This window comes from Manis javanica, chromosome 9, assembly GCF_040802235.1.
Source record: "Manis javanica isolate MJ-LG chromosome 9, MJ_LKY, whole genome shotgun sequence".
NCBI classification, from domain to species: domain Eukaryota; kingdom Metazoa; phylum Chordata; class Mammalia; order Pholidota; family Manidae; genus Manis; species Manis javanica.
In genome coordinates, this window is record NC_133164.1 from 45,727,711 (window position 1) to 45,751,663 (window position 23,953).

General features: G+C 32.1%; 2 long non-coding RNA genes and 1 other non-coding gene across 3 annotated transcripts in view; 2 read left to right on the plus strand and 1 right to left on the minus strand.

The window, feature by feature from the left end:
- The window catches only part of LOC140843368 (uncharacterized), a 290,886-nt gene that overhangs the window by 169,115 nt on the left and 97,818 nt on the right, over positions 1–23,953 (plus strand). The gene's annotated exons all lie outside the window — the stretch shown is intronic.
- LOC118973271 (uncharacterized) overlaps positions 1–23,953 on the plus strand; it is a 33,800-nt gene that overhangs the window by 8,317 nt on the left and 1,530 nt on the right. The gene's annotated exons all lie outside the window — the stretch shown is intronic.
- LOC118973292 (U5 spliceosomal RNA) lies at positions 22,664–22,778 on the minus strand. The gene has a single exon (XR_005062558.1). It is a non-coding gene; the product is annotated as a U5 spliceosomal RNA (small nuclear RNA).

Sequence of the window (23,953 nt, forward strand, 5' to 3'; positions counted from 1 at the left end):
TGTTTTCTGTCTAAGCTAGATTCTTACCATATGTCTTTGCCAGCAAATCCCATAGGATGAGAATTTAGTACATATTTTCTGTACTATGTAATTTATTTACAGATGTGAACCTGTCTAGCATCTGAACTAAGAGTAAGATAACATTTTTCTTCAGCAGATCAGACTTTTCATTATTTTTTTAGCATTATTTCTATTGACTTTTTACTCCTCTTCATAATGACAAGTAGCATATTAAGCTACAAAACAAAATTGGACTAAAAGAATCTAACTGTAAAGTAAAACAGTAAAGAGATTAGATATAGGCACTAAAAATATAGAAGAAAGCTTTTGCTTACACTGTGAAATAAAGCAGGTAGTAACAGTAATATGTTTAATATTTGTCCACATTTACTTATCCTACACCAAACCTGCTTTATTGCTGATGGCCTAGGATAAACCTTTTTCAAGGTAACACTATCATTTAACATTTATATAAAAGGAAAAGTATCTGTTTAAATCCAGAGGCGACAGGGTTTAATCAGAGTAGTAATGAGTGACAATAGGCATTTGTGCTTTTATTTGTGCATATTCTTTTCAACATATTCTTATTTCACATTTATATATGTGCATGACACAAAAATGACATGAGGAATCATGATATAATAAGAAAACTGGTTTGAAGTTAAAAGGTTGCCACTCGTAATTTATTTGATATTGGATCTCTGTGACCATCAGTTTCTTTTCTGTAATGTAGATCTTTGGAATTTTGATCTCTTAGCCTCACTAGGACATAACATTTATAGTGCTAAAAGTTTTTTTCCTGTGTGTGTGCTTCCCTTTCATACACTTTGAGAATTGTACCTCAAGTGTCTTTGTCTTTTTCTTTAATCTTTTTATTGCCTCTTTTTCTAAAGGCTTTTATCCATACACAGAAGACATAATAGTTTTTCCAACAATCTCTGACATTGCCATCAAAGACATTTTTTACTTTCCCCTTAAAAATCAGATGATGGACGTGCTGAGAGTATGTACCTAATGAAACCAAAGTCATAGTGTACCTTTACAACACTGGCTTATCTAACCATGTTTTCACAAGTTTGTCTGGCAGCCTTATATTGTAAGGGTTTAGAAGAAAAGTAATGAGTGACTAAGGGAACAGTAGCTATACTTCTAACACTGATCTATGAATGGACTACTTATTTTATGCCTTACAGCTGAGGAAATTCTAATATTTTTTTGCATGTGATTAGACAGGAGAGGCTGTAGGAATAGTAGACTTCCCCAAAGCGATTGATGTCAGCAGTATCTACAAGACATTTCCCAAGCAATTTCCAAGTAATGTTCTAAGGAGAAACACTTCTTTATTGAATTGATATGTGCACCTTTTTGTTGAATAAGCATTAGTATAAGTAGTATAGAGTAGTGTATGCTTATGAGTGTGTGTGTGTGTGTGTGCGTATGGACTTGAATTAAGGGAACACTTCCCTTGTATCTGCAGAATTGAAAATCATAAGCAAGGGCATCCCCATTTCTAACATGAGATGCAAAGTTGATGAAGCCAAACAAATTTGTATTGGCTCCATCTGATGGCTTAAAAGACTGTTTTACAAATCTATAGTAATAAAACAGTATGGTACTGGCATAAAAATGCACATAGACCAATGGAGCAGAATAGAGAGCCCAGAATAAAGCCTCAAATATAAAATTAACTAATACTTGTCAAGGAAACCAAGTATACACAATGAGGAAAGTATAATCTCTTCAGCAAATAGTGTTGGAAACACTGGATAATCACATGCAGAAGAATAAAATTAGATACCCATCTTAATACCACTCACAAAAATTAATTTTTAATTTTTTAAAAACTTAAACATAAGCTGATACTGTAAGACTCCTAGAAGAAAACACAGGAAAAAGGCTCCTTGTCACAATCTTGGCAAAGGTTTTTGGGATCTGACACTAAAAGGACAAGCAGCAAATGCAAAAATCAACAAGTGAGACTACATCAAACCAAAAATCTCGTGCAGCAAAGAAAACCACCAACCAAATGAAAAGGCAATCTATGATATGAGAGAAAATGTTTGCAAATTTTATATGTGATGAGGGTTTATATCTAAAATGTATAAGGAACTCAGCACACTAGTAGAAAAACAAATATTCTGATTAAAATGTGGGCAGAGTAACTGAATAGACATTTTTACAAAGACTTACAGATGGCCAACAGGCACATGAAAAGATGTTCAACATCACTAATTATCAGGGAAATGCAAATCAAAACCACAGTGAGATATGTAACAGAGACTTGCACCAAATTACTATTCTATATAATGCTATATGCACATAGTACTATATGTACTATTGTCTGGTGACATATTATTGTAATTTCTTCTGTCCCTGATAAATTGGGATCTGAACATTAAGGCAGGTTGGAATTCTGATTCTGTTCTGTATGTTTCTATACTAGTGTTAATAACATGTTATCTCCAAAACAAATAAACAATTGCTACTTTAATTTCCTTAATTGTGTTTTATTTGTGCATAAATTCATACAATATTAGTCGTTCAAACTTTGCTGTTTATTTTCTATGTCTAAAGCATGCACATTTGAATTGATACATTTTTGAGACTAGCCAAAATCTTGGATTTAGATTATTCTCAGTAAGCAAAGAAAGGACCTAACTAGTTTTTTCAAAGATAAACAGCACTCTTCCCAAAACATCTTGTGTAATTATATCCAGTAGTGGGAGTATTGATATAACTCTGGTTCCACGATTCTTGACCTGATAGCAGTACAGAAATTGAAGTAAATGATTTTTAGGTCATCATGTCCTCATCTTAATCCCTTGCTTTCAGTCTTTTAAAACATTCAAATTCTCTTCCCTAGCAGTTAGAAAAATCTTATTTAAGTCATCTTTTTTCTTTGCAGCAGAATTTAATATTCTTCTCTTTCTTTCCTATTGCTAATTGAAGCTGCTAATATTAAAGGTAATGAATGTCTTCCTTGGCTTAACATATTGTGGTTTGCTAAGCTTAATGTCCCTTTGTGATAGCACTGAGGGTTGTGGTGTGTATGAGAATGCAAATGTGCTTATTGTAAAGGAATTTTATGAATCATAGGAAAAATAAGCAGTGTTTCTTGGATAAATCACTATATATGTATTGGGTAAATACTAAGAATTAGCAATTAATGGCAAGCTGATAGACAAGAAATGTCTTAGAAAATGCAAGAATTGTTGCCTCTGTCATGTTGAAAATAGACCAGCTTTTAGAATGCAACAGATCCAGTGATAAGGGCAAGTCATAGCTCTGTATAGTTTCAAGTTGAATTTATAATACTTCTGAGATTTTTGCAACATAAAAAGCTTTGGTGCCAAAACCGTGTTTTCTGCCAGGGATTGCTTTTAGCATGTTATTAACCTCTCAAATGATAACATATTTCTAAAGGTTGTCTTAGCAGGTCACACTTTGGAAACAGCAGAGAGAGTGTAATGGCTGACATTATTTACCCTCTACGACTGTTATTTGTTTCTCACATAATGTTTCTCATTTTGTCATTTATGTAACTGGTGATCATTAGCATACAGGTTTATAGTACTTCGTGTACAATAAAAGGGGAAAGAGCAAGTGAGTTAAACTAATTTACTTATAAAATGGCAACTTGAGGAAATGTATTTCTAAAGAATGACATTTCCTTGAACTCATCTTTTCATAAATTCCATTTTTAAGGGCCTTTAAGAAAGGACCTCAGTGTTCCAGTAAAATTGCTAGAGTGGTAAATGTTCCATTTGATGTGCTTTCTTCAACACTCTACGTAAGAACTTCAGAGTAAGTATAATAATCACAATAATAGTATGTTGCTATTAAATTTTCACCACAGCTCTTTCAAAGAGCTTATAGTACGCAGTGTGACCACAGTGAATGTATTCGTTAAGAAAAAAAATTCCTTGTGGAACACTGTATAGTTATAAAGATCTATTATAGTTTTATGATTCCTGAAGAGAATAAGAAATCTGAACTTATTTGCTGGTTTCTCTGGCCAACTTAGATTAATTAGCTGAAAAATTTCTGAGATTAAATGATAATGCCTTAAAATTGATAAACACTTCTTTGATGAATTTTTTCCAATTTTTTTTCACAAATTAGTTGTTTCTGTGGGAATGATACTTTTCCCTCCTAGGATGGTTTTATCCCAATTTATATAAAGAGAACAGTATCTGGTAAGGAAACTATCAATTTTTTTTTCTGTAAATCACAGTGACTACCAGATTTATCAAAGAAAGTAGGAAAGTGACAGGTTTAAAAGCATTATTTTAGAGAAGCCACCTCGTTCTATTAGAGCATATGTAAATATGTGCTGACTCTTAGGACTGACTTAGGAGCTCTTACCTCCTTTAAAGAAGAGCTAGGTAAACACAAGACAGTCATCACCAGCACTGGGAAATTACATCTGAATCAATTCAAGGCTACATTAAACAGGCGAGATGAGATTCCTAGATGAGATTTTGTCATAGTTTTTAATTATTCTCTTCTGCTTTTTCTGTCCATGCCATATTTCTTTACTTCAACAGAACTGCTGTGTTTTTACTGAACATTTTCAGTCATTGTTGATTCAGTCTTTTATATCCACATTCACCTCCAATAAATAAGGCATTTGAATTTCCAAAATTTTCCATTTTGTGATATATTAACTATGGAGATTGAATCTTGAAAGAAATAGCTATAATTCACTGCTATTTCTCTTGTTTTTATATAGCAGCCTCTATGGGGGTTGGGAGCAGGTAAGACCTAATGCAAAGGGCATTGAAATTTCTCCTTATCTCCATTTCTCAATTTAGTCAGCTATGAGATTTTGGCTCCCTCTAAGCCTTGGTTTAAATATCACCAAAATAAAAATAAGAAACATGTCCCTTCTTACAAGCAATGACAAAATCACATATGATAATACAGAAAATAATTTTACAAATAATGCTTCTTTAAACATCATGTATGTAGGTTTTTGTCTAAACATTAATTTTCGTTTCTTTGAGATGAATGCCCAAGAGTGTAAATGTTGGGTTGTATGATAGCTACAAGCGTAATTTTTTAAGAAGCTACCAAACCATTTTCAAGCACAGCTGTACTGTTTTACATTCCCATCAGAAATATATGCGTGATTGACTTTTTCTGCATCCTCATCAGCTTTTGTGTTGTAGCTATTTTTTTTTAATTTTAGCTATTCCTATAGGTGTATTGTGGTTAATATACATTTTGTTAATCATTAGTGAATTTGGACATCTTTTCATGTACTTATTTGGCATCCGTATTCCTCTCTGGTGAAATGTCTGCTAATCTTTTTGACACGTTTTCTAATTGGAATTTTTTTCTTTTACTGTTGAGTTTTGATAGTTCTTTATTCTAGATAAGAGATCTCTGTCAGATATGTGATTTGCAAATATTCCAATCTATAATCATCTCAACAAGTTCATTCATAGGACAAAAGTTTTAAACTTTGATGAAGTTCAATTTAATCATTTTTTTCTTCTATGAATCACATTTTTGTGCCAAATCTAAGAACTTTTTGCCCTGTCCCAGATACCAAATATTTTTCTCCTGTTTTTTTCCTAGATGTTTTATAATTATATGTTTACATTTAATGATTCACTTCGAGTTAGTTTTAGTATAAGTTGTCAGTCAAGACTATTTTTTTTAACCTATGAATGTCTACTCCACAACTTTTTTTAAAAAAGGCTAGTCCTCTTCAACTGAATTGCTTTTGCTTCTTTATTAAAAATAATTGGGCACATTTGTGTTGCTCTATTTATGGGTTCTCAATTCTGCTTTATTGATTTATGTCTGTCTCTCTGTTAGTACACACTGAAGCTATACAGTATTCTTCAACATCGGGAATTGTGATTCTTCCCATTTTACTCTTCTTTTTCAAAATTATTTTAGTTATTCTAGGACCTTTCCTTCTTATATAAATCTTAGAATAAGCTTGTATATGTCTGTAAAAAATCTTGATGAGACTTTGGTAGGATTTTGAGGAGAACTGATACCTTTACTATGTTGAGTCATCCAATCCACGAACATTACACATCTCTTCAACTATTATATCTTACTTGATGTCTTCCATCAGCATTCTAATTTTTATCATAAATATTCTGTACATATTTTCTTAGTTTTGTAATGGTGTATTTCATTTTCTTCAGAGTAATTGTTAATAGAATTGCATTTTAAATTTCAGTTTACACCTATTTATTGTCAGAAGAACATAATTGATTTTTGCATATTGATCTTATATCCTGTCACTTCACTAAAATCACTTGTGATTTTTAGGAGTTTTTGTAGATTTCTTGGTACTTTCCTCATATATAATCATGTCATCTGCAAATAGAAATAATTTAATTTTTCAAATCAGACTTTCATTTTGTGTGTGTGTGTGTCTTAGTGCAGTGACTAGAATTTTCAGTACTGTGTTGAATAGGAGTTGTGAAGCTGGACAGTTTTGTCATGTTTTCTTCTGTCTTAGAGACAGAGCTTAAATCTTAGACCATTAAGTCTCATCAGGACTGCATGCTTTTTTGTTTGTTTGTAGATAGTCATGATCAAGCTGAGGATATAAATAAATGAGGACTTCATTTTGTTAAATGATTTTTTGAACAGTTTATGTATCATATTATTTTCCTCTTTAACCTATTGATATGAAAGATTCTATTGATGGAAATATTGACCAAGCTTATATACCAGGAGTAAATTTCACTTGTTATTTTTGTATATTAGTGGATTAGATTTGTTAATATTTTCTGGAGGATTTTTGGATCTAGTTTATTAGAGATATTGGTCTGTAGTTTTCTCAGGCTGTCCTTGATTTTTTTTTGTTATCAGGATAATACTGGTCTCAAAAAATTACTTCGGAAGTGTTCCCACCTATTATGTTTTATGGACGATATTGTGGGAAGTTGCTGTTAATTCTTTAAAGATACTCAGTACAATTCTACAGTAAAACCATCTGATCCTTGATAATCCTTTTTTCAGTAGCTTTTTATTATACATTATATTTCTTTAATGGTTTTACAACTACTCAGTTTATTTCATTTTGGCTTAGTCTTTGTAACTTGCAGTTTTTGAGGAATTAGTCCATGTCTTTTAAGTTTTTGAATATATGTACCAAATTATTTGTTATAATCCCTTGTTATCCATTTAAAGGCTCTAGGATACACGGTAATATATTCTGTTTTATTCTTGATACTGGTAACATATCTTTTTTATTTTTGTCTTTTTGCTGGACTTTAATCAATTTAAAATAAATATTTTCAAAGAACCAACCGTTGGTTTCATTATTTTTCTGTATTTCTTTTCTATTTTCAATTTCACTGATTTCTGCACTTCCCTTTATGATTACCTTCCTTCCTTCTGTTTGCCTGGGTTTATTTTGTTCTTCTTTTTCTAGTTTCTTTAGGTAGGAAATTTGATTTAAATTAAGATCTTTCTAACTTCTAATGTAAGCATTTAGCTATATATTTTTGTCTCAGCAGTTTTTTCTTAGCAGCATTCCATAAATTTTATGATGTTTTCATTTTCATTCAGTTCTATGTATTTTTTATTTTCCTTTAATATTCTGTCTTCGATCTGAGGGTCATTTATAAGTTTGTTTCATTTTGAAGTGTTTTGAGATTTTCCTTTTGTTTTTCTGTTACTGATTTTGTTTGGTCCATTATGGTCAGGGAGCATACTGCATAAGATTTTAATCTTTTAAAATTTTTTATGGTTTGTTTTCAGATCTGGGATACTAGCTGTCTTGGTGAATCTTTATAGGACCTTGGAAAGAATGTGTATTCTGCCATTGTTTGGTGGAGTGTTCTTCAAATGTCAAATAGATCATGTTAGTTGAAGGTATTTTTGAATTCTATATCCCTCCTGATTTCCTGGGCTATATGTAGTTCTATTAATTGCTATTAGTGGGGTGTTGAAGTAGCCAATTATATTTAGAATTTGTATATTTCCCATTTCATTTCCAGTAGTTTCTGTTTGATATATTTAAAAGCTCTGTTGTTCATTGCATATCCATTAGGATATCTTCTTGATAAATTGATTTTGTGGGTTAATATATTGATAAGCTTATTGCAGTGATGAGGTAGTGGGTAATAGAGAATATTTGAAGAAAAGGACAGATGCTTTAGATGAAAATCATGCTAAACAGGGCAAATCTAGGTTGGAATGATAAATGTACAGTGAATATGAATTTATAAAATAAACTTTCATGAATCACATGGTGCTTCTACATGTATTCCCAATTCCTATAGAGTTGGTTTGAAAAAAGGACTACATTGATTTTAAAATAAAATCTCTATTTTTGATGAAAAAATTGCCACAAGCCATGTTTGGATGGTTTTGGAGAATCAAAGCTCTTTGACCCATCTTGTGAGCAAGATAGGAAAGTCAGTGACTAAAAGTGGGCATTGAAACAAATCACATAAGATTAATTTGGTACTAAGCAATTAAAAGGATATAGGATGATCATAGATTTTCATGCAATAACTCTAAGTTACCAGTTTAGTGAGAAAAGAATCACAACAGGATATATTTAGAAAAAGGATGGAACAAGAACAGAAAATAATCAGTAAAGTGAAAGAAAAAAAAGAAGATTAAAAGGAAATTTATTTATACAGTATAGTTTACCAGGATGCTTTATGTTAATATTTTTCTCTGTAAATAAAAGACTTCTTTCAGGTAACCCATTATTTTTTCTCGGTTGTTAGTGATTTATTTTTGTCTTCCAGAGAAAGTTTACACAAAAGATCATTTCAGTACCTGAACAAGAACTGTGGGATGGAAATAATTCACACACAAGAGTATTTCTAGTGAGATATACTTTCTCTCCTTACAAGGAAATATACACATATATTTAATACTTTTTTATTATATAGTACTTTTTAATATGGATATAAAATTTGTTGATCACATGGCTTAGGATGTAAAACATCCAATACAATATATGGAGATAGAATTAATGTAGGAAAAATAGTGTTCTTTGAAGAGAATGAGGCTGCTGCTCAGACATCTTCTTCCTATACCATATTCTGTATCTGGCTTCCATTATATGGCAAATAATGACCTTCATCTTATCAGAGGCTAGTCTCACTTATGCTTGGATCTCATTCTCCAGGGATTTCATTCTTTATTTATGCCATCCTTCAGTCTTTCTTTCTCTGCTAATTATTTAAGATTTAAAAATAAACTTGCAAAATTATTTAAGTAACACATTCATTGGAGGAAATAGAAAATATGAAACAAAAAAGTAGTAATAAGTTAATATTAGAGATAATAACTTTTATTTGTGTGTATCCCAATTATTCCCTGTGTGCATCTGTACATCCATGCACACTAATATATTCAGTTATTTTAAAAATTGAAATTATACTGCAGCCAGTGTTTTTCAAGCTGATATCTTTCTGTATTAACAATACATTTTGATAATATTTCCAAGTAAATAATTCTACTTCTGCCAAATCACTTTTAAGGGTTCAATGCATTAACAATAAAGGTTTAACAGCCTTTTCTTATCAATTTGATATTATTGATATTTAAGCTTTTTCAGAAACCACAATTCATAAAATTCAAGAGTCTATCTTAGAACTTGAGAGACATAAGAAAGGAGGTTCATCAAACTGATTGTAACTGACACTGTCGAATGAGTGAGCACAGTTAACTTTTCAGCTCAGTTATATGCATATTAAATGATAGATAATGTACAGATACAGCTGTCCTATGTATTAATTTCCTATCCAGCTCACGATGGGGAGTGGTAAAATACTTATCTGACTGTAGTTAAAAATGTAATTATTAGTGAAGATGAATTTATAAAATAACCTTTTATGTATAAAATAATGTTAAAGAAGAAATGAGTGTGTGTATTCCTTTTCTTACTCCTCTGTTTTTCCTTTTCTTGTTTTTCTCTCTTCTGCACTAATCTGTACTCAGTATCTAAATCCCCACATCATGGTTTATATGCTACATTTGAAATATAGTCAGGCATATGTTAATAGAACTTTAAGAAAGGATGAAATGTATTTTGAAACAATCCATACAATTATGGACAACATATTTTTATCAAAGATATATTTGCTATCCCAGCTCACCAACTCTGCCTGTACTGTGAGAATTGTTCAACGCTTATTGACCTCCTCATGCACTGACCTTCCATTTACTATTAGTTGTTTAGTTATCTTTCTTCACCCTGCCAGCTTATTTTCCATGGTGTAATGCTATCATCATTCCCTTCCACATATTTCAACTCCTTTCCCTTTCATTTTCTCTGTTCTCCTGCAAGGAAAAGGCTTACTCTGATTTGAACCAATTATCTTCCTCTCTTGACCTTCATTTGAATATTTGAAATCATTGGGTAAACTCAGTACTGACTGTATGTGTTCAACTTAAATTCACAATTCTGCACTTCAGATGCTCAATACTGCCATGATATCCTATGAAAATTCCAAAATAATTTCATCAGTCTAATATCCAAGATAATTTCAAACTTTATCTCTTTCATCTCCTCTCAGCTGATAGCTTTGAATTGTATTTTACCATGAAATAGAAACCAAGTAGATGAACTTTTATCTTAATTTTACTAATAAACCAAGCACCACCCTCTACCATATTATCTATCTGGCTCCCAGTTACAAGGAAAATAATGACCTTCATCCTGTCAGAGTCTAATCACCACTTATGTTTGGATGTCATTCTTCCCAGATTTCATTCTTTCTTTTGCCATACACCAAGTTTCATTCTTTCTGCCATATACCAGGTTTCCTGCTCTGCTGGTCATTTCCACAAATACATAAATTAATTCTGGTATCCCTCAACTTAAAAATCTACAGTGAACTTCATGCACAATTCCCTATAGTCACTAGTTCAATTTTTTGCCCTAAAAACCATCTTGAAGGTTTTATCATTATGTATCTTTTAAATTACTTACCCTAATTTTTTTCTTTACACAGCTAAAACCAATCTCATATCAACATCCCTGAACTAAATCTCTTCCTGTCAGGTTATCAATCATCTTTGCATTCCTTTACACAGCCTTTAATTTGGTGCTATTCAAAATGTGGTTCATGCCCCATAACATTAACAGTGTAAGAGCACCTTTTCTTGATCTTCTCTATTATTTCCCCATAAATAGAGCCACCCAGATTCTCAACCCTAAAACTTAAGAGTCAACTTCGATTTCTCCCTTTTGGTCAATCTCCACATTTCTTCTTCCTGCAAATCCATTTCTGCTGACATGTTTCTTGTACAAAAGTATTCTCTCACATATAGACTAATACAGTGATTTTCTGTATTTCTACAGAAAGTGATCTATTTAATCTCTTTCAATATTGCAACACATTTTGGTAATGCAAACCAGAGTGATACTTTTAAATTGTAAATCAGATCATAAAACTACCTGCTGAAAGCCTGTCAGTGTTCCGCCAGTAATAAATGCAAACTCCTTGTTGTGGTTAGTGTGAGTCTGTGTGATCTGACTCCTGTGCATACTTCCAGCTCATAGAATTACCCTCCACATGTTAGCCACGTTGGACTCTAATAGTGTCTCTAACCCAGTGGTTCTCCAAGTGTGGCCCTTGAGCCACTATAGTGATGTAAATTTTCAAGTTCCTCTCAAGATCTATTGACTGAGGAGTTAAAGTGGAATTAGGACCAGTGGCAACTCAATTTGATATGAGTTTTATACATAAATTCAACTCAAAGGAGAGAAATCTGGCTTATAGATAAAATCTCACCTGGGAGGATATATTTTCAAAAATAGGATTTCATATCATAATATATAACAGATTTTAATCAAGGGTATTATAGAATAAATGCAAGTTTGGTTATACAGACAAGAAATTGGGCTTCAGAAGAGGAAAGAGCTCTGTAGAGAAGTAAATGTAAAAAGAATATCATAAGGCAGATTGAAAATAGTCACTACTAGAATTTATGTAAGTATTATATTAAATGTTCCTGTTATGTTGAGTTGACAGTGGGAAGTGAGTTGTGGTTGATGGCCAGCAGTTAAGAAAACCCTCCTGATGTATATTTGCCCAACATGTTCAAGACTTCAGGCACCAGATAATCATATAAATTCTATTCATGACGTGTTATTTTTATTGCTGTTGTTTTTCTTTTTTAATCAGATTTGTTGGGTGGCGTTTTGTATTCCCAAAAACTAATCCTGTCTCTTGCCTGCTTAATGAAAATATGCTTAAAAAATTAGGAAAACACATTCAGAAAATGGGAATCATTTTCTGTATATCTTGACTTACTCAGAGTTCTCTGGGTTCCTGGATCTGATACCTCAACCTCAAAATGGTGATGTCCTTTTCCCCCTATTCTTCAGGAAGGGCTTCATTATTACTCTCAGCTCCATCTTACCAAAACCACTTGACAGCTGTAAGTTATGTTTTATTTAGTCTCTTAGCAGCATTTGCCACTCCCTTGGAATAGTCTTCAAGTTTTCTTGTTTGCTTTTGTCCTATGTCTTTGGCTTCTTCTTACTAATTTTATTTACAGATTTGTTTCTCAGCTCATTCCTTAAGTAATTTCATCTCAGGTGTTTTGGCCAGCCTCTTCTGTATCAGATAAGTTTGGCAGTTGTACTCACTGTCATAGATTCTATTTTAATATATATTCTGAAAACTCTATATGTTATCTGTATTACATGTACTTAATTGCTGAGGTACAGACCAATATTATCAGTGCCCCTCCAAATTCATGTTAGTGTACTAACCCCCAGTACCTTAGAATACGACTTATTTGAAGATAGGATCTTCACAGAGGTAGGCAGGTTTAAATGAGGTCATTAGATTGGACCCTAATCTAATATAACTGGTGTCCTATTAAAAGGGAAAATTTACAGATAGACATGCACACAAAGAGAAGATGATGTAAAGATAAAGGCATAGACTGGAGGATTGCTTCAATAAGCTAAGGAACCCCAAAGATTGCCAGAAAACCACAACAACTAGGAGACATATATAGATCGACTTGACCTTGACCTTCGAGTCTCCACAACTGCTTTATTCAGTTTTATTTACATATTGACCAGAACAGACAATATATTTCTGTTTTTTTAAGCCACCCAGTTTGTAACTACATTGGGGAAATATGTTTCCATCCCAGGGCAAATAACCTTTGAAGCTGAAATCAGTCAAAGGGAGAAATAAAGTAGAAGAAACTCGTTTATTGCTTATAAGCAGTCATCCACTTCTGCTGGCCCATGTCTCTTGTCACCAGGCTGCAAAAGGACCCCACCACAGCTCTGCAGCCCAGATATGCCCTCACTCCTCCACCCCTCATCATCACCTATTAATATGGAGATGAACTACTTCTCTCCACCCCTTGGAAATACCTATTGATATGGAGATGCACTAAGATCAGGTGAGAGATTCTGGAAATAGTGCAATTCTACCCACACAGTTTATAGTGTTTTGTTACAGTAGTCATAGAAAACTTACATAATCTCCAAACCCAATTAAAATATAGGTAAAAGTTTTGAACACACACTATACCAAAGAAGATAGAGAGATGATCAACAGGCACCCAAAGCTGTAATCAATATCACTTGTTATTGGAAAATGCAGATTTAAACCAATATGAGATTCCATTACACACCCACTAAAATTGCAACAAAGAAAATAAAACAAATTTAAATGTAATGAAACCTCTGAATATACCCATGCTGGTAGAGCAACTGAAACTCTCATACATGATGAAAAGCCTCACTCCCTCGGGAGATTCCAGGGGACAATCCTTTTCCTTGACATTTCCAGTTTCTAATGATTATTAGCATGCATTGGATTGTGATCACACCTTTTTCTGCTCCATCCTCACACAGATTTCTCTTTGTGTCTGAGTCAAACCCCTTCTACCTTCTCTTACAAGAATATATACTATTGTGTATAGGAACCAAACATATAATCTAGGGTAAGCATTTCCTATTACTCTCACACTTGTACTCCGTTGTAAGGTGTAATTCACAGGTTCCAGGCATTAGGATGCAGGTACAGCTCTTGGGGGCCACCATTCAACGCAAAACAATGGACAGACATCAAAAGTTCAGTGATAAATGAAATAAGCCATTTACAAAGAGTACCTGATTCCATTGCACATTTTTTTTTCTTTTAAATAGCCGAACTATAATGACAAGCAGCAGCAATTCAGTGGTTGCTAGGGACTGGAGGAGGTAAGCAGTGGCAGGAGGGAGAGGTGCACTGACTGCCGAGTCATAAAGAAACATTCAGGAAGATGGAAATATCCTAAACTGTAACTGTGATAGTGATTACAGGTTGTACACATTTGTCAGAATTCACCAAAATGTATGCTTGAAATCAATTAATTGTGTAGCATGTAATTTTACCTAATCTAAAAAATAAAAAAGTACCAATTTAGGAGGTATTGGAATTTTCCGTGCATGAAAGAGTTTCCATTTACTTTTTTCTCCTTTTATGCTCTCTTCATAGCTTAGCCTCTGTGCTTATCAGCAATAGAAACACTGGATTTTATTTCATGAATTTTCTACTACAGCATGCTTTTAGCATTATACGAATGCAACAGCAAGAAGAATGCCAACAATATCTGATGGCTCAACGACCTTATTACTGAACATGTTAAGGGAAAGGAGAAAAGAGGGAAAAATGGAGGGTTTTTTCTTGCTTACAAACATGAAGTACTTGTGGCTTTTTAGTTTGAGTTCATCTTTAGATGGATGTAATTGAGGGAGAACTGGGAAGAGCAGAGATTAAAAACCATGCTAAATTGTAAGAAAAGACATTCAGTCACCTCTAGCTTGACTTTTCATACTTGCCTTAAGTGTTTTATCTAAAGATACAGTAAACCTACATATTAAAAGCAAATGAAATTACATAGTGCAGTATATTGAAACTGAGATGATATCATATATGATATAAACCAAAATACACTGTTAATGTTAATACATGAGATAAGCAAAAGATACAACTAATAAGATCTAGGTTAAATAAGAGACAATACATAAATTTTTAAAAATTAGCTAAAACAGCCTTTAAAAAACAAGTAACACAACTGAATTTGTAAACTCAGTAAATGTATACTAAACAATTTATTTATTGTACAACTTTAGTCCTTGTCAACTACATGTTTCTCCAGCCTCATCAATTGCCATTCCCTCATGTTTTATAGCCCAGGAATACCTAATTGTGTGTTTCCCATCATCCCCTGCCAACATACACTCACACTAAGCCCTTCCTTCTACTTTCCTTCCTTTCTACTTTCCATGTTAGCTATTCTCCAGTAAGCCCTTTCTACTCCTCCTCATCCAGGTTCATTCCTATTCATTCCTAAGACTCAGACAGTTTAGGCTTCAGGATTTCCTGCTTGTCCTCATATCTCTAGATTCTCCCACTCCCTACCAACTTGCATAGCACCACTTCTTTTAGCTTCCTTACTCTGTACTAACTTATGCATCATTTATAGTTATCTATTTTCTTGTTTACCTCTCACAAATCTATTAGCTCCTTATCTTTAAGAGTATTTTGTCCATCTTGGTGAATTAACATTGAACACAGTAGCTGATATATCTATAAGTAACCAACAAAATTTATAAAATGAATAAAAATATGTAGGCCTGCAGAAGTTTCTGAAACAATAAAGCAAGCAAAGAATACCTACTAACTTGAATTTCGGAGCCAGGATTCACTGTGAGTGAATCCAGGGAACAGCACTAAAGGCTGTTGGCAGCCTGAGTGTTACTGCAGGCATCTCACGGAAGTTAGCATCCGGTAGCAGAGAGGGCCCTGGACTCTCCTATGAATATAATCTCACTACTCAGTCCCCCTCCAAAAAATTGCCTGTAGCCAAAATTGTTTTCAAAAAACAGGAAAAAAAGATGAAAAATCCCACCCCATACTTTTGGAATAAATTTAGTGTCATAATCTATTTTGGTTCAGAAGATCCAAATTGATTTGGATAAGGATGACTTTTTTCTAATTTCTCAAATGTTTACAAATCTGAATTTATTACTATAAGTAGTGTTCCAAGGAAAGCCTTTTAAAAATTCTTAATTTTAAACATCCTTAGCTTATTTTCTAGATTCGTTAAAATGATGGAATTCTCTAACCTCTGGAAAATAAAGATTGAATAATGTTATGACTCTCAGACAGGTCTTCTACAGGAATGCTGTCTGTGAGGAATTTTGTAGTTATTGACTTACTTGGAGAGAAGTATGTTTTAAATACACGTTTATGGAAACATTCATGGGCTAAAATTTGGTATTTCATGATATGTACATTTTAATATTTGTTTTCCTAATGTATAATGCAGATTGGCTCATAGCTTGAAGTCCTTTTCACATCACTAACCACTTTTATTGCCTGAGAGAATAAAAATATATGAATGAAAATGAATTAATTTATTCAAATAATTTATCCATAGAGTAATAAGCAAAATTAGTAGCATTAGAAACATGAAATTAATGTAAATAAGAGCTAGAGAAATAAAGTTTAAATATATTGACTTTTAATATTTTCATTTAGAAAATGAGTCATAATATTATAGTATAATTTTAAGCTATATATATTTTTATGTAAATATATATACTTAAATACATATTTACTTATGAAGCCTGGGTTTCTTCCAGTCTTGCACAAATGAAAATCAGGATGAGCTATATATATCACTAAATTTACATAGTTTATATTCTAATAAACTATCTTTGATCATGTATCCAAATCATTTTATTGGGGCTAGAAATATTACTAGTCTTCTATCTCAAATAGCACCCTTCATCTTGGCTTTCTGCGTGTTATTGGGTTTTTACTTTTTTTGTTGACTTCAATATCTTTAGAAACCCTTCTTCCTTAACATTCTCTCTTTAGCCTTCTGTATAAATCTATATTCAGTTTTAAAATATCCTTAGTTTAGTTTGGATATGTGGTCTTTTTATGTGGCCATTTTAATACTTACAAAGGAGTAATCACTTAACCACATTTAAATGTCTGTACTTATTAGGCATCTAATAGTAACGGTACATGTCACATAGTGCTGGTCATTTATTTCAGTGATGATTCATACCTTCTCATTGGGCAGGAGGTATAGTACAGTTTCTTTATTAATTCATTTACTCATTTAAGAGTTGGGTCTCAACTAAGGTCTAGGCCATCTGTTAGGGGGAATAAAATGCTAAAATTATATGTTGTCTTTTTTTTTCATGGAGTTCACAGCTTAGTAGAAGAGATAAAGTTAATCTAAAAGCAAAAGCAATAAGTTCATAATTGTAAATTTAATCCAATTGAATCCTCTAAACAGGACAATAAATTCTTCTCTTCCCAGCATCTTATTACCCACTGTAAATAATTGCTCCCCATAAATTCTTTACTTTTCAGTAATCACTTTGCAAATAACTGGATAATCTATATTAAAATTTTAAAGATGTAGCTATCTTTCTAAAAGTCTTACTCAGTATACAAGAAAACACTACCATTTTCTGAATTAATTTGTCATGTATTTGTACACTTTGGGGAATATGAATCACATCCTTTAAATGGGATTTGCCAATGATGTAGCAATTTAAACTTCCTATTTTAAATGTTACGGTTTATGTAATATTAGTTAAGTACATAAATTAGGTAACTTAGTTAAGGTACAAGAGTAAAGATATGCATGTTAATTTCCATTCTTCCTACCCTGTTTTTCATCCCTCCCCACTCCTTACTGAAAAAAAATTCTGTCTTTTAATCAGTGAGATTCCCAATTAGATACTAAAGAGCCTGGGACATATTTGAGAGAACTATCTTAATTTTCACTTTCTTCTTGGTGGCAATAGTCCATTAACCTCTTTGTTGACTTTCAGTGGCTCAATTATGCAACACTGACTCTTTATGATTAAGAAATAGTTTGCATAATTTCTGTATTAATAGTTTTTAAAAATACTGATACAATAGTTATTATTTCAAACATCTTCACAATAAAACATTTTATGTAGCATCTTCAAAGAATTATGTGAATATTTTAAGAATATATTGGCAGTTTGATTTCATTTCTCAGTTTAAGTGAAGAAAAAAATTGAATTATAATAGTTGTGATATAGATGGCAAAGTAATGGGAAATCAAATGCATCCTAGTTCCAAGGACAACTGCTCACTTAACTTTATGCCTTTATAGAATCATTGGCTCTGACACACAATTTTTTGATTAGGCTTGTTCTATGTGGTTACATGCTATTTTTGTAGAATCACTATGTGGAAGCTAAAAGTCAAATAATTAATCCCCAGGGCAGTCATTCAAATAGGTAAAGACAGCATTGTGGTTTCCCAGGAGCTATTTTCCAGTAGAAGCACCTTCAGTTCCTTCAAACCTTCCTAGTAAGAGTTGCACTCATGTCTTCTCACGATCATCGTGACAGGATGGAAGCCTAATTCATTTCTCAGAGGCTTGTAGATTCCACCACTCTGCTTCTTCCACAAATAGTAATCTGTTGTTACCTGTCTTTTAAAAATGTGATGGAATCTCTAGTCTATGTCTTTCTCCCATTCTTTCTGTAGTTGTGGCATTATGAACGAAATATAATTGATTATCAGAAGGTAATTGTATTTAGTCTATTGCCTTCAACTCATCAGCTTGGTAAAATGCTCATTCTCTCCCATTGTCTCTTAAATGAACTTACTTACACAAGTATTTACATACATGTCATATTATCATACACACTATTGTATGACTTCTACTATTTAAGTTTTCTAAGACTCTTTTCTCTCCTTTTCTTGCCACAGTTCATATCCACATCCAACACATATACACAAACACAATTCATGCAGGCATTTTAGTTCCTATCTTTCTCTATGTTTATATAATTATAGATTATCTATATGATTATATATACATATTTACATATGTGTATGTAACATATAATCATATATATGTAATTATATAAACATATATTACACTGAAGATTTATTAGAGTTGTATAAAAGTAGGATTGTAGTCAGCACATTTGTCTTTATTTTTTAATTCAGCTATAACTCACGTTACTTCAAATCACTTGGTATGTCTCCAATTCACTTTTTAATTCATGAATATTATTCTAATGTGTGATTACACCACAGTACTATAATTTAAACAATTATTTTCTTATCAACAGAAATCTACTTCATTTCAAGATTCTTTAGCTGCAAACAATGTTACTATAACATAATTGCTCCTATGTTCTTATTGCCGTTGTTTCTGTAGGATAGATTATCAGGAATGGGGCTGATGGTTAAACAAGATGTACCTATATCTATTTCCCAAATGTTTTGATAAAAAGCTGCAATGATGTACATTTACCTGAGCAATATATAACAGTACCTTTGTACATACACACTTTCCCACCAAAAATGTGTTGAGTTTTCCATTTTTGTCAGTCTGATTCTTATATTGTGATAGCTCATTGTTACTTTACTTCGCATTAATGTGAAAATGATGAGTTTAAGTATCTTTTCAGTAGGACTTGTTCTTCTACGAATTGCCTCTTCAAGTACTTTGTACTTTCTCTAATATTTAACACTCTCTTGTCATTCATCAAGTACTATTATAAATTAGAGATAATAACTATCTTCAGAATTGCAAATTTTTCTGTAATTTATTGTCTGTGTATTCTGTTCATTACTATATTTTTGTGTATGTGCCATGCTTACATTCCTTAATCAAATACGGCTGTCTTTCCCTTTCTAGTTTCTGAGCTTCAAATCTCGGTGAAGAAATTCTCCTGAATACTTTTGCCATCCATGTTGTTTTCTAATTTTCTTTTCTTTTTTTACATTTCAGCATTTAATTTGTGTTTAATTCATTTTCACATATGGTGCAATTATTGATAAAATTTTATTTTCTTCTCAGTGAATATAAATTTGTACCTTTGCATGCTATTAAGGATATATAACCTTTTCTACATTGAGACCATTTTGCCACATTTTAAATAAAAAACATATGCTGAGCTCTTTTTCTAGTTTTCTTATCTTGTTCAGTTATTATTTTTATTTTTTTATTCCCTTGGTCACTATAATTAATTGATCAGTATAATGTATGATCTGATACCTGGGAAGAAAAATGCCTGTAACTATTTTTACTTGACTGTACAGAGAACATTTATCCTTACCTAAGAATATTTAAAAAAAATCACTAACAACTCTGCTGGGATTTTAATTGGAATCGCTTAAGTTGATATGCTATTTTTACAATTAAGATTTTAATAATACAGTTTATATATATATAAGAAAATAGATAATATTTACATTGCTCAGACATCAATTTCACATTCATCAACTAGATTTTATATAGGTCATATTCTTTTATTACAAGATTTTCTAAATTTAAAATATCATATTATGTCATATGTATTATTTCCTTTTCATATGAGCTTATTGCTAAAATAGAAAATCATTTAAATTAAAATACTCCACTAATATCTAGTCACATTTAAAACTTTCATTTTAATTACAGCTATTATTTAACTAAGTAAGCATGTTAACAGCAAAGCAAGATTTATTTTCTCTTTTTAGTGATTGTTCCATTTTAAAAAATCTCAATATATACTGGTAAGAATGTTTAAATTAAGTGAAGGAATAATGGCAATGGAAGCAATTTCCATGTAGATCTTGATAATAATTGAAATTAATATTTCCTTATAGTTTATTTCCATTCCATTTTATCTAGAATTTTTCTAGTATTTGACCATTTAGAGGATCATATATTTGTTTTTCAACTTTGTTGATGTAATGAATTTAGTAACAGACTTACTGATATTAATCAAATTTTTACCTTCATAAAGCAAATTATATTTAGTCATAGAGTATTATTTTAATTTTGACTCCTTTGGAATCAAACATTAAATTATTTAATATTTATTCATACTGTTGATCTAAAATACTTGGTCAAAAGTAACTATGAGGACAATTCTGTCTGCTGCATGGGCAATAAATTATGGGGACAGGGCAGAAGCACAGGAAACAAATAGGAGTCTGTTGGAATTGTCTTTGTGAGAGATGGGAAGGCTTGGAAGAGATGAAGAGAAGAGGGTGGATTTTGGATTGATATTAATTGCATAAGGAGACAATTATTTTAAGTATGTAGACTGGGCATGCCCTATAGAAGAGGAGAGTCCCATGTTCCCAAGCAACTGCAAGGATGTAGTTGACTGTTAATGAATGGGGAAAGATGCAACTAGGACAGATTACAGGTTGAACTCATGATTGGGAGGTCCTTGACAAAGAATCTTGGCAAAGCTTCCATTTAAGCAGCATCTCCTCAACATATACAGTAGTTGCCTTATGGTAAATGTAACAGAAACATTGTAAACCTGTTGATGTTTATATATTAAATGAAGTTTGATTTTAAATATAGACCATATACATAAATTCTCACTCTCATCAACAACACTTACCAGGACATTGAGAAGTTGTGAAGAATGAAGATAATTTTGGTTGAGCAGGCTTGTCATGCACATTACAATACGTTTAGTAGCATTCCATATTGCATAGATTAAAATGTACATATTCATGCAAAAGAAATTGGATGAGCCAAGTGAACTGCTGAGATCCAGTGAAAGTCTTGATAGATTAATGATATTTAAATCTTATGTATGTAGATTCTTACAGGTACTTTTATCTACAAAATCTAAATCCAGTTCATGTTAAATCAATTTAAAAGGTAGAATATTTAATAATATAGTTATCATTAGAAATAAAAACAGGCACATTTGAAATATATGCTAAACTTTCACCTTATTTTGAATAAGCAAGGGTTACTTAAGTAATTGACTTCTTAACATCTTTAGATATTAGTGGAAGTGGTAAGAGGCTGTAAATTCTGTTTGCCATGTACATGCCATTTATAATTGAGTGCATCATATTGGAAATAATTTTTAATATTTATATTCATATTATATGTGTCTTAAATTTTTATTTTACCTCTCATTTCCTTCCCAGTCAGTGGAAATTCACTTCTCAGATAAGTTTGGGACCATTAGTTGGTAAAGTAATTTTAAAAGTGGCTTGAAGAAAGGAATAAAAATAGTTACTTTTAACCATTATATTTTGGTTTAAAATATATGCATGTACTTACTTACCAACATTTTTATAGATACAATAATTCAGAAAAAAAAAGAAAAATCACCTATTGTTACATTTTTTTTTAAATGAAACGAACTTAAGGGGATTGTTAAAGAAGTGTGAATGTATCTTTGTGCTAGATTAAACATGGGTGCTGAAATAGCTATAAGGCAGAAACAATATTTGCTTAAGAAAATGTCTAAAGTAGGCAAAAACTCTTTATAGACAACTTGTACCACAAACTAGGAGGAATCATAGAATTGTTATTACTCAGCCTAAGAGAAGTTCTGACAAGAAAAGTATTGTGAATACTTTAGAAAGACTATTTAAGAGAGTTTAAAAAAAAAAGTTGACTAAGTTATAAATGAATAATATCAAAGGGCAACTGAATACTTATATTTATTAGAAAGCTCACATTCTTGTGTCTATAAATCTATCTATATATGTAAATTTACTTCCCATATAAGCTTGGGACCATTAGTTGGTAAAATAATTTTAAAAGCAGGCTAAAGAAAGGAATAAAAATAATTACTTTTAACCATTATATTTTGATTTTACATATATGCATTCTAACGCATTCTAATGTATTTAATTTTTTTGGTTTTTATTTTTTTAGCCTTGTTACAACAAGGCCTCAAAAAGTTGGTTTCAGACTTACAGTTGTTCCTCTCCATGGAATCTTTAGTAAAAGGCAAAAGATTTATGTGATCTGAAAAGAAACCAGAATATCTAATGTATTTAGTTTTAAATATATGCTTTGTAATTAATATAAGTATAGAGTTGCACTTTGATATATTAGTTTATAACTTAATCACTAATTTTTTTAAAAACCACACTTGAATAGTCTTTTTAAAGCATCCCCAGACAAAATGCATGTGTCTAGGGAAGCTGGCTTTTAACTTTTTTTGGAAAGGAGCTTCTATTTAAATTTTGAGTAGCCAAGGGAGTGGACAATGTTAAATACTATAAACTGCTCGATATTTTCTGGACCTTCTAGTACCATCTAAGTATATACATATAAATACATGTACATTTATATATATAGTTATGTGTATGTGTGTTATATATACATATGGTTATATATGTGTATATAAAATCATGTATGTCACCTTGTTCCTAGGGAAGACTAAGGCTGAAAATCACATTCTATTCTCCTGCAAATTGTCATAGGCAAAGTGTTTCTGGAACTGATATCTAGCAGCAATTTCCTGACTGAGCTAAGGTGGTTTCTTTAACTTTTAACATTGGCATTGTCTAGAAACAGCAGCTGTAGTGATTCTTCTTTGAGGCAGAGTCTGATCAAGATAGAAACAGCATCTTTCCTGGTGCTCCCTTCTACATGGAACTCTGGGAGTCATCTCGAATACTTATCTTGACGTCTGTTTCTTCAACCTTTCCAATGAATCTTTAGCTAGAGCCCCCCAAGTGATGGACCATGGCATGCTAGTGAATTACACATGGGTTATGGATGGCTTATTAATGATTGCTTTCATTTATTCAGTGGGAGCAGGTCAGAGTCACTGAGACAGGCTTTCTTGGGAATGAGAAGCCTAAATATTCCATGTAAAGGCCAATGTAAGCCACTTAGTTAAATGTAATAAAGACCTTTCTGCTAAAACCAGGTAGAATAGGTTTTGTTTTGTTTTGTTTTTTCATGTCAGTGGTATTAACACAGTGGCCATTCTGGAACATCCCTGACTTAACCTGCATTCTCCAGAAACTAAATCAGAGGACTTTTTTGTGATATTGCTTCATTTGAGAGTACAGGCCTCAGGAGAGGACAGACTGAAGGAAGTGAGGAGGGAGAGATTATGAGGACTTGTTATTACGGTAGTCTGCCTAAAGTGTGACTCATTTCTTGATCTGGAACAACCTCCAAGAAACAATTTAAACTGTTTTAGGAC